Below are 11,330 nucleotides of genomic sequence, written 5' to 3' on the forward strand. Positions count from 1 at the left end.
TGGGCTGCAGCCCCGTGGGAGACCTAGAATCCTCCCCTCTTCCATGTGATTGCCCTTCGGAGCCACCTAGTTAAGCCTCCTAACCCCTGACCCACAAACACGAGCAAGTAATAAAAGTGTTCTTTAAGCCACTAAGTTATGTGATATTTGTTGCATAGCAATATACAACTAATTTTGTTGTTGTTCAGTTGCTAAATCATGTCTGACTCTTTGTGACCTCATGGTACAGCCCACCAGGCTCCTCTACCCACTATCTACCAGAGTTTGCTCAAATTCATGTCCATTGAGTTGGTGATGCTTACAGGGCTCTTAATTTTTTCCATAGCAACTGTGACAACAGTTGATCTAGACTTGGCTTGAACGCTCCCACTGACAGAGGGCTTTCTTCCTTCCAGGCAGCAAGCTGACCACTCTGAGTGCCACCAAGCGCTGCTCTCACTGGGTTGGTTTTGGTTTGTCTATAACTTCCATCACTGGTTCAAGGTGTGCACTTTGAAGCCAAGGTGAAGCCTCTCCTTTTCCATGTGATTGCCCTTCAGATACTTCAAGTTCATGATTGTGCCTCCCCCCATGCCCTCTTCCACTAGCTGAAGGAACCAGGAGAGGAAGTAGTACATTTTGAGGGGCCTGGGAAAAGAGACATTGCCTGGAATCTTTCATGCACTAACCCAAGAGGAGCTGGATTCTGAAAGGCCTGAGGAAATGGGTGGCACCTATTCTAACCCTCCAGATAATAATTATAGCAGTAGCACTGGTAATAATTATCAGCACTAACATAGCACTTATGGTGTGGCAGTCTCACTTCTATGTGTGTTACGTGTGCTAAGTCATTTAATACTCACAGCAGCTTATTATTATTGCTACTTTTCACAGATGAAATAACTATAGTGGTTACAACTTGCCCAAGGTCCCACAGCTAGTGAATGGCAGAACAGGAGTTATAGCCATTGTGTCCTCATCACGACTCAGTACTGCCTTCCCTGCTGGATCTAGCTCATCTCAGAGCTGCTTTAAAAACTATATGGAAACAAAAATACTAGCTGCCATTCATTAAGCACCTGCTATATGTCAGGACCTGGGCTGAGTGCTTTGCATACATGAGAAAAGTAAATGCTCACAGTCAACGATTTGTTGACCATTTATTTATGATGCACTGCCATTCTCCTGGCCCATATGGGATCATGGCATAGCACTCATAGCACTCAATTCAGGCTTGAGTCCTGCTCTCAGGAGTTTTTCAGTTCTGGATGAATAAATAACTATACTTTCAGGTGGTAGTTAAGAGTTGCTCTAGATAGACCAATGACACACAGATAGGGAGATGCGGGTATGGATGGGGCCTTTTGTAGACAGCATTAGAGCTAGTTTTTGAAGGATGATACTTTTGTGGAAGATAGGGAGGGGAGAAGGACATTCTGGGAGGAGAAGCAGCATAAGAACTAAGATGAGGAAAATGAGATTGTGCTTTATCTGAAAACAAAATAAATGCATGGGATGATGGAGATGTACTGGAGGTGTTTTTAGCCTAATCTTATGTCTACCAGGTGAACTGATGAGGACTTATGGTCTTGAGGCTGCCATTCATTTGCGATTGCAGCAAACCATTCCAGGCTGTAAAAGCCAAGGTTCTGTGAGGGCTTCTGCAAGCACATGAAAGCTGTCAGATCCTCTGAGCTCCCGGGCACTCATTTATCATGGTGAGAAATGTTGATATTAATAAACCCTTCCACCTGGTACAATTTCCTGTCATCACCCCCCACCACCAGTTTCTATTTGGAGAATAAAACTGGCAGCAAACAGAACTTCACACTTCTTGCAGACCTGTTGGATAAACATAGGCAAACACTCACAGCAACCATTTCACACCTAATGAATGAGAGGTGAAGGTGCTGGACTGCACGGCAGGAGACTGAGAGCTGCTTTTGCATGGATTCTCTCTCCCCTGGGCCTTGCAGCAATGGGCAAGATATGACCCTCCCTCACCTCCTGCAGGTGAAGTGCCTAAATGCACTGGGGCAAAGTTGGGACTCTGATACCCAGGTCAGGGAAAGGTCCCTCCAAGGGATTGGGCATGCTTTTAAAATCTATCTTTTTTTGAGATCTGAAGGAAGAGGCAGATTTAGATTTTTGTGAGGCCTGAAGCCTGTACCATGTGGGAGCCCTCTTTCAGAAAAAAGAATACTGAATTATGGATACAAAGTGAGATTTGAAACTCATGATTTATTTAGAATGAGAAAAGAAATCATAACAAAATTGAAAGCTTAAAAAATCCTGGCCAATACCATCAGTTCAGTTCAGTTTAGTTGCTCAGTCATGTCCGACTCTTTGTGACCCCATAGACTGAAGCACGCCAGACTTCCCTGTCCATCACCAGCTCCCCGAGCCTACCTAAACTCTTGTCCATTGAGTCAGTGATGCCATCCAACCATCTCATCTTCTGTCATCCCCTTCTCTTCCTGCCTTCAATCTTTCCCAGCATCAGGATCTTTTCCAATGAGTCGGTTCTTCGCATCAGGTGGCCAAAGTATTGGAGTTTCAACCTCAGCATCAGTCCTTCTAATGAATAGTCAGGACGGATTTCCCAACTGCCTGTCATATGACTAAAATATTTTTTCCTGCCTTTTTTGAGTCACATGTTTTTTTCTCGACATTGAGTCACATATTCTTTAGATTGAATCTTCAAATGGCACCAATTTAGTAATGGCTCTGCCAAGAGGAGACAAGTCAGTCTTATCTCTATTAATAGCATGTTTGATCAACATTTTTTCCTTATTGATTGTTTCAAAAAATTTCTTCCAGCTTCACAACTCATTATTGGAAATGCCGTGTATTTGTTCAGGATTGTTGTCAATTTGGGGGAAACTTCCAACAAAATCTCTTTCCTATATGATTACAAGACTTCAGAGCATGTAAAAATTTTTTCAGCAGTGGCTAATCTTAAACACTCCTTCACTTGAGAATTACTCTGCTGCTGCTGCTAAGTCGCTTCAGTCATGTCCGACTCCATGCGACCCCATAGACGGCAGCCCACCAGGTTCCCCCATTCCTGGGATTCTCCAGGCAAGAGCACTGGAGTGGGTTGCCATTGCCTTCTCCTTGAGGATTACTCATTGATTCATTAATCAGTTGGTTGTCCATGTCCTTGTTATAGAGGCGTGTCATGAGATACACGTCCTCATAGGTGTCAGTTTATCAGTGAGGAATGTAAATCTTTCTCCAGTGTGTTCATATTATTCACTCGTCTTCATTAACTGGATTATTAAACAATCCAAGAATCTATTCATTATTATGCTATTGGAAAGTTATCTTTTCCACTTATTGAATTATTGCTTTTGATATGATTAAACTTTTTTTCATCATAGTTCTATCTTTGATATTACAAATAATTTCCATTTATTTCATTGGTCTTCTTTTTTCATTGATTTGCTTTTGAAATTTCTCTCAATTCTTGAAAAATGTACCTTAAGATGACAAATGAATGTCACCTTCATATATGCCAACATTGGGAGTCTATATTCTCTTGTTTTCTTTATTGAAATGTTCCAAAATCTTTCCAAATTGAATAAAATGACATATTGAGCTTTATGATCTTTTAGGTAAACATCCTACTTCTTATTTGTACTTGAGTTTCTCTTCTTAGTCTTCAAAAATGTATTTTAGAGTCTTAAAAGTTGTTGCATCCATGTAGTGAATCTAGAGCAGATTTATAATGGCAGACCAGTCATTATGAACATAATTTCAGTGTTGAGTGCTGTAGGGCACATTCACATTGAAATAAAACCTCTGGTTCTGCACAGTTTGGACAGTAGAAATATTCCTGGAAGCCTCTCCTACACCAGATAGCCAACAATAACTCAGCTATACATGGAAGTAATATTTCAAGTGGATTTCAAACTACATAATTATATCCCAGTTAATGGAATAACTAAATTAACTATATCTCCAACTCAACTTCCCCTTAGCCAAATATCCAAAATGCCCACAAGTACCACAACATTACCTAGGATGAAGGAGCATGTGATGGAAAAGAAGTTGCAGTGGAAAGAGACGTTTACTCAAAGTAAGTAGTGTTTGCTTTTAAGGATGTGCTTAACTCAAAAGCATCCCAATGGGAAACTCTGGGATAACTTGGGCAAAAAAATAAATGATGATAGTGATGAATTGTAACTTATAGAAAAAGCTCATATCCATGAATTTATAGTGATATAAATAAATAATTGATTAAGTGAAGAAATGAGGGAGAAGGGATAGCTCTTCCTTACAGAAGATTTTCAATTAATAAAAGTGGAAGGGAATATAGAAGTAGAAAAGTACCATTTGACAATCTCAGGTGGCTCAGTGATAAAGCATCTGCCCGTAATGCAGGAGACACACGGGTTCAATCCCTGCATCGGGAAGATCCCCTGGAAGAGGAAATGACAACCCACTCCAGTATTCTTGCCTGGGAAGTCCCATGGACAGAGGAGCTTGGCAGGCTACAGTCCATGGGTCGCAAAGAGACATGACTGAGCACACACGCACATGTCTTACACGGTAATAATTGTCACAGGCAAGAACCAAGAACCACAGACAAGAAAGTGAAAGTGTTAGTCACTCAGTTGTGTTCAACTCTTTGCAACCCCATGGACTGTAGCCCGCCAGGTTCCTCTGTCCATGGGATTCCCCAGGCAAGAATGCTGGGATGGGTTGCCATTTCCTTCTCCAAGAGATCTTCCTGACCCATGAATTGAATCCGGGTCTCCTGCATTGCAGGCAGATTCGTTACCATCTGAACCACCAGGGAGGAACCATTAATAGATGCTAAAATCAGGGGGTGAAAGTATGATATTTAATAGGATATTTACAGAGTATTAATCTGTCTCATCATATACTTTCTAATTGTTTTTGTTGTTCAGTCACTAAGTTGTGCCTGACTCTTTGTGACCCCATGGACTACAGCATTCCAGGCTTCCCTGTTCTTCACTATGTCCCGGAATTTGCTCACATTCATGTCCTTTGAATCAGTGCTGCTATCCAACCATTTCATCCTCTGCCGCCCTCTTCTCTTTTTGCCTTCAATCTTTCCCAGCATCAGGGTCTTTTTTAATGAATCGGCTCTTCATATCACTTGGCCAAAGTATTGGAGCTTCAGCTTCAGCATCAGTCCTTCTAATGAATATTCAGGACTGATTTCCTTTAAAGTTGACTGGTTTGATTTCCTTTCTGTCCAAGGGACTCTCAAGAGTTTTCTCCAGCACCACAATTCGAAAGCATCAATTCTTCAGCACTCAGCCTTCTTTATGGTCCAACTCTCACATTTGTACACGACTACTGGAAAAATCATAGCTTTGACTATGTAGACCTTTGTTGGCAAAGTGATGTCTGTGCTTTTTAATATGCTGTCTAGGTTTGTCATAACTTTTCTTCTAAAGAGCATGTATCTTTTAATGTCACGGCTGCAGTTACCATCAGCAGTATTTTGATTTTTGGAACCCGAGAAAATAAAATCTGTCACTGCTTCCACTTTTTCCCCTTCTATTTGCCATGAAGGGATGGGACTGGTTGCTATGATCTTAGTTTTTGAATGTTGAGTTTTAAGCCAACTTTTTCACTCTCCTCTTTCACTCTCATCTAGAGTCTCTTTAGTTCCTATTCACTTTCTGCAATTAGAATGTTATCATCTGCATATCTGAGGTTGTTTATGTTTCTCCTGGAAATCTTGATTCCAGCCTGTGGTTCATCCAGCCCAGCATTTCATGTGATGCATTTAAGTTAAATATGTGTATAAGTTAGATAAGCAAGATGACAATATACAGCCTTGTCTTACTTCTTTTCCAATCTTGAATCAGTCAGTTGTTCCACGTAAGGTTCTAACTTACTCAGGAGAAAAAAATCAAATGTACAGAGGAGAAACCCCAGAAGCAGCACCTTAACCAAATAGTCAAAGTTAACATTACCAGTCATGAGACATATCAGCATCATGTACCACCTGATATAATGTCTGAGAAAAATAGAACATCACTATCACATCAGTGAACTTTTTAAGGGTCCAGTGGCTTGGAGTTTGCAAGGACATCTCTTGAAAATAAAGGACAGATTATTATTGCCTATCATACCTCCTGCCACTAAGGAAGAAGCCAATGCCTGGTAGAACTCTTTGGCATCTGGAGGCCACTTAGTGATGTTACTCTGACCCATTTACAAGGCAACATAGAAGGCTTCCAGCTTTGAGTCCTAACAAGTCTAGGATTCAATGCAAAGCCATATGGCTTGAGTCAAATGACTGAGCAGATCCTATTGATATTAGAGTTATCTGTGATGGTGGGGGAACACCTTATGTGCCATTAATGGCGTGCTCCAATAGGAGAATCACAATGCAGGCCCCTAGGGTCCCAGAGCAAGGCCTTGCCATCTGCAGAGGAGAGATACACGCCATTTGAAAAATAGCTCCTGGCATGCCACTGGCCTTGATAGAGACAGAGCATCTGACAAATGACCATGTGGCCAAAGTTACCCATCTTGAGCTGGAAGGTGTCCAGCCTGCCAAGTCATCAAGTTGGCAGGTCAATAGCAATCTGTATATAATGTATGTGGTACATCTGGGATTGGGCATGAGCAAGGCCAGAAGGCAAAGGTAAGCTGCACTAGTAGATGACCCAGATCTCCATGTCTTACACCATTGTTGTACCAATGTCTCATTCTCATAATATTTATGACCACGTGGGGTAATGCCTTACAGCCAAACTGACAGAGAAAGAAAAGGGCTGAGATTGTTTCAAGGATGTGTTGGCTTGATTTGGAAATGCTAGCCACAAACAGACTGCTGGGTAGTGCATTCCACTCAGGGCCGTCCTGAAATACAAAGGTAAATCCCCTCAGTGGGCAGAGCAAGTGGTCATTTACTTTATGCGGAGTAGGAATCGAGGCAGGAATATGCAGCTCATGGCTATGGAAGATGACTAGGGTGGTTAGCCAGGGAGCCTGAAAGGAGAAAGATTACAGGCCTAGGGCCTGTGGAAGAGCATGTAGATGGACCTATGGGAGTGGGCATTAAAGACCTTTGTATTGCATGTTGATGCTCCAGAGGACATCTACCATAGAGGAGATGCTTAATTCTTCAAAAGTGGGGTGCTATCCTCTACAATGCAGTTAACACCCTAAATCATAGGCTATTGTATGATTTGGTAACCCCAAAAGGTAGAAAACAGGGGTCTAGGAACAAAGGGGTAAAAGCAGGAAAGGCCCTCTGTACCATCATTCCCTATGGCCACCTGAGAAATCAATGCCTCTCGTTGCTGTAACATTAGGCTCTATAAGTCTAGGCGTCCTGATTCCCAGAAGGAAATATTTGCCCCATTAAACTTTAAGCCTCAACTGCTGTTTGATCACCTTAAACTCCTTGTTCCAGAAAAGGAGACCCCCTACTAGTTGGGGTAATTGAGCCTGATTGTCAGAAAGACATAGAGCTGCTATTACACAGGGAGGGCAAGGAAGAATATACCAGTGATGTACTGGGGTTTTTCTTGGTACTCCCCTGCCTCCTCTGATGGTAAATTGACAAGTGCAGCAGCCATGAACAGAGAACATACTGCACATCAGCTCAGGGGTGATGTTTGGGAGATCCCAACAGGTTAAACACCTTGACAAGAAAAGTCAGCAGTGAGAGAAGTAGAAAATGGGTAATTGTGGTCTTGAGGCCAACTGCAGCATCTTGGGTTACAGATCATTTCTGTAATCTTCCTCTGGCAAGTAGCAGAGGGGACCAACCAGAATCCCAGAAGAGCTGTTCCCAGATGGACTGAACTTACTAAATAAAGCCAGTGGATTTGATCAGCGCCAGCAGTGAACTGTAGTGGTTGCCCAGATCCTTCCATTTTGGGCCAAAGCTCCCATTCCCTGAGCTCCCATGAGTGTTAGCTGCTGACCCTTCACATCTGAGCTGTCTAAGAATTGCCCTCCACTAAAGGGAGCTGTAGGAAGCTCAAGCTGGGGCCACCTTGTCTCCATTTGGAACAACTCAGAAGATCCCTCCCAGTGCTAGAGCTCCCCATAGAATTGGCTGAGGTCTCTGTGTGGTCACTGTGTTACAGTTCAGCTCCTGGGTTCATTCCTGCTTCCTCCTTCCTTTACAGGAGTTGCTTCCAGGAAGTTATCCTGCACACAAAGGACTGCAACAGTCTTTTTCTCCAGAGTTTTCTCCCTGCCTTGACGTGAGTGGGAGTGTTTGCCTCTACACCAAGTTGTCTCTACTGCCACAGACAGGAAGGAGAATGTGAAGCTGAGCTCCCACTATCCCTACAGGGATATACAAACGAGCAAGAAGTCCAATTTGTGGTTTTAATTCACGGAGATTTGACCATTGTTTGTTACCACGGTATAATCTAACCCATCTTAGTTGATACAGAATCAATACTTTAGACTTTAAAATCTTACAGACTTTGGTTCCAGAGGTGATTAGAGAGGTGGCCAAGGCCAAACCTCACTTTATGAGGCAGGTGCAGGTCTGAGCTTATTGGGGTCAAGTTAGAATCAAGCTAGAAAGAGAGAAATTGAATCTAAAAGGCTAAGTGCCATCTCACTGGAGCTTTTCCTGGGTTCTGGCTGAGAGCTACAGGGTAGAATGCACTCAGAGTTGTCTGCAGCGGTTGTTGGATGACTCTGGAATATGAGGATGAATAACTAGTCAGCGGGTCATGGTTAAAGTTGGTTGGCCAGCTGTCCATGTGGTTTCAGGTCACTGCCAAGAGCTTCTGTGGATAATCCAGAAGAGTCCGGACTCAAGTTGGAAGTGAGATGTTGCCTGTATCTATGAGAAAAATGAAGGCTAATAATTCAGGGTTGTGTTCCATGTCTTTGTTCAGTGGGAGGCATGGATCCAAGACAAAGGCCTTGGCACTAGAAAGTACATTCACACACAACAGAACTTGTTAAAGCCCTTTCCAAGGAGCCTTAAGCAATAGTTTCTGCTGATGAAACTTGATCAGGCACGAGGCTTTACCTCATGGCCCTGTCTATGTAGGGGGCTGGGAGGATTTCTTGAGCCTGTGAATGATACCCTAGTTAATGCCTGGAATATAGCACAATGTTATCTGGCTTAGGAATGGTCTCTTGGTCTAGCTGCTGAGGAATAAACCAGAATGTCACTCATTAATAATTCTTGAGAATAAATTTTGGGGAATTTGTGTGTTGTAGACTAATCAACCTAAGAGCCACAGGCAGTGCATCTGGACTCTTCCATTCAGTTTCTGCACAAATCTTGACCAGCGTATTGGTTTCAATCTCATTTTGACATTTTATTCCTTCTGTTGATTGCAGGCAATGTGGGCTTTGACAGCATTCATGATTCTGTAGGCTTTACAACTGTAAGACCTGACTTGTCAAACGTATTATATGTCCCTATAGTTGTAGAGTATTTCAAGCCTGGGAATGAGAGTATGTAGAATCTTTTCTTGACCATCACTGCACCAACCTGGGCACACAGACATGCTCCTACCCATCTTGAAGAGACCCATATGTTACTAAAACATGTCCGTATGGATAGCTTTTTCTTTGTCTGGATAAATTTAGCTGGAATATTAATTACAAATAGCCCCCAAAGAAGAAAATAAGCTGCTGTTTTGGGGAAGTTGCCCCACTTTCCCTCTTCAGTTGTGAGCCTAATGAACAGGACAGCTCGTAGTATCCTGTTTAGCCAGACTAGAACATTTTGGACATCCTGGTCAAGCCTTATGTTTCCCAACAGCCCCACTTTATTCCCTTGATCATGGCATGGGCATTGTAAGCAAGGTAAGCAGGAAGTGATTACTTTTGTGCCAAACAAGATATGGATGCAAAAGATATCTGCCCATTTGTGAAGGTCCTGTCTGAATCTGAGGCTCATTCCAACATGCAGTCCAAAGAGTGCTCGGCTGGGAAGGCGGGTAAAATGATGCAGTCCTAGAGCAGTCAATGGCCAAGACTATATTAGCTGAAGCAAACATTACCAAGACACTAGACATTTTAATTCCTCCGCATGTTCTTCCATCATCATAAATTGCCCAAGGCATAGAAAGTCAGCCTTTAAAGATTGACGTGTACTCGGCCCAGGTGAGGGCAGCAGGTTTGCTCCCCAGGAGGTAAAGCAGGGCTGCGACTCCCTGTGAAGCATATATTGCATCCCAGAAACTAATCCTGTTCTGTTCGTTTTCCTTCTTAAACCGATGACAGCCTTATATTGTACTAGGCATTGCTAAGCCCACCTAACACAGTAACCCTGTGAGACAATCTTATCTCCATTTTGTAGATAAGAGAAATCATGGAGTTCAAGAGGCTAAGTGACTTGCCTTGGCAGAGCCTGGATTTGAGCCCAGGTCCATCTGCGACCAAAGCCCTTGAACTTCACCTCTGCTACAGCCCCTCCCTTCTGTGCAAAACAGTCCCTCGTTTGCAGTACAAGTCCTAGCAGGAGACTTTCACTGATGAACCTGTGTGAGAAGGCAGCAATAGGAAAGAAATCTATTTTATTAATTGGTTGGCTCATTCTTTCATTCATTCCTCTGTCCATTCACTTAACAAATATTTATTGAGCTGTTACTTTGTCCTGGATACTCAGCTAGGTGCCGAAATAGGGAGGTAAACAAGAAAGATGGTCCACTGAGGAAATCAGACACTAAATAAGTAAACACACAAATAAATACATAATTACAAACTGTGATAAGTGCTTTTTTCCAGCTCATTACCATCTGCAGCAGTAATATTGGGAAAATAATTTCGGTTGTGTGGTTTGTGAATCAGAACTGAAAGAAGGTACTGCTCAAACGAAATACAATGCAAATCACACACCTGAGTGTAAATTTTCTAGCAGCCACATTCGGGCATGAGAGAACAGACAAGTGAACTGATTTTAATAATACTGTGTTATTTAATCTGAGATATACAAAATAGCTCTTCCACAAGCACCTCACTATTAACGAAATATTTTACTTCTTTTTTTCAGGCTGTCTTCAACATCTGGTGTGTGCTTTAGGCTTATGGCATATCTTGATTCAAACTGGTCTCATTTCAAATGCTCAATAGACAAGGTTGACCAGGGGGGCTATGGTGCAGAGCACATCTTTATTGGATATGGGGAGAGGCACTCTTGTCTGTACATCAGCAGTTTTCAGCCTTAGCTACCATGGGACACCCCTGGAGAATCACAGATGGTCATTTCACTGGTGTGGGGTGGGTTGGGTTGGGGGAGAGGGACAAGGGCTTGCCCTGCTACAGGTGTATTTTAAAGCTCCCAGGTGATTTTAATGTGTGGTGAGGGCTGAGAAGCACTGCTCTAAACTGTGCTAGTTTTGCACCTAAATTCTTCAGATTATGAAGGA

General features: G+C 42.7%; 1 long non-coding RNA gene across 1 annotated transcript; it reads left to right on the forward strand.

Moving 5' to 3' along the window:
• The first annotated feature begins 259 nt into the window (after positions 1–259).
• LOC145523180 (uncharacterized) lies at positions 260–10,321 on the forward strand. Its single transcript, XR_014066406.1, has 3 exons — positions 260–1,697; positions 3,963–4,060; positions 8,112–10,321. It is a non-coding gene; the product is annotated as an uncharacterized LOC145523180 (long non-coding RNA).
• The last annotated feature ends 1,009 nt before the right edge of the window (positions 10,322–11,330 follow it).

This window comes from Giraffa tippelskirchi, chromosome 2 (genome assembly GCF_054371585.1).
Source record: "Giraffa tippelskirchi isolate mGirTip1 chromosome 2, T2T-mGirTip1v1.2.pri, whole genome shotgun sequence".
NCBI classification, from domain to species: domain Eukaryota; kingdom Metazoa; phylum Chordata; class Mammalia; order Artiodactyla; family Giraffidae; genus Giraffa; species Giraffa tippelskirchi.